At 38.3% G+C, this 883-nt stretch overlaps 1 protein-coding gene across 1 annotated transcript in view; it reads right to left on the reverse strand.

Moving 5' to 3' along the window:
- Window positions 1–883, reverse strand: part of thop1 (thimet oligopeptidase 1) — a 12,243-nt gene that overhangs the window by 7,513 nt on the left and 3,847 nt on the right. The gene's annotated exons all lie outside the window — the stretch shown is intronic.

Consider the following 883-nt stretch of genomic DNA (forward strand, 5'->3'; position numbering starts at 1 on the left):
TCAGAATCCCCCCTGGATGGATCCTCACTCTGATTGGCCGATCAGGAACACCTGGTCTCACCTGGCTGGTAGGATCAGATCATTCACCGTTTTATATTCTAAACCAGTGTTTCTCAACCTTTTTGGGCCAGCGCCCCCCAGCCCTTATCCAGGTCCCTCACCGCCCCCACCAAAGAATTTGCAGGCTACTTTGCCCTGACTATTATTTTATCATTAATATTACTGTCACTATTGATTTTTATGCTTGTTTCTGTATTTATCATCAAAATAATTTCCCAGAGAACAAAAAACTCATGAGAATAGAAATTATTTTCACAGGTGCCTATGAAAAATTTAATGAACATTCAAGTTAAAATCATAGCTCTTCTTCTCTTCTGGTGGTGCAGCTCTGTGCTGCCTTCAGGAGAATGGGACATCAGAGCATCATCCATAAAACTTCACCCACATGGCATTTACTGTGCAAACCAGAGCTTTCAGTGGAAAAACTAAAGTTCCTTTTAATGCCATAGAAATATGAGACAGAAACATGGATCATATCTTCATATAGACCTGTCTATTGATTATAGATTAATAGTTTTACTGGACAGAAATTACAAAGAACAAATCTGGTTCTTAATCAAATCATAATGAGTCAAACTGAAAGTGTCATGGAGTGTCATTTAGTTTCCTCTGATTAGTATTATCCTCTCCTGGTTTATTGCTGTGTCCACTTTAGTTCATTTCCTCTTGTTAGATTTATTTTATCGTTTACTGACCATCATTAAACTTCACTCATCACCTTCTGCGCCGTCTAATCGTAATATTTCACATCATGTGTTGATTTTTCACTGTTCAGCGTCAGATTCGGTTTTTATGCCATATTTCAAATCTAGTTCGTCGCTCC

Source organism: Poecilia formosa, unplaced genomic scaffold (assembly GCF_000485575.1).
Source record: "Poecilia formosa unplaced genomic scaffold, Poecilia_formosa-5.1.2 Scaffold410, whole genome shotgun sequence".
NCBI classification, from domain to species: domain Eukaryota; kingdom Metazoa; phylum Chordata; class Actinopteri; order Cyprinodontiformes; family Poeciliidae; genus Poecilia; species Poecilia formosa.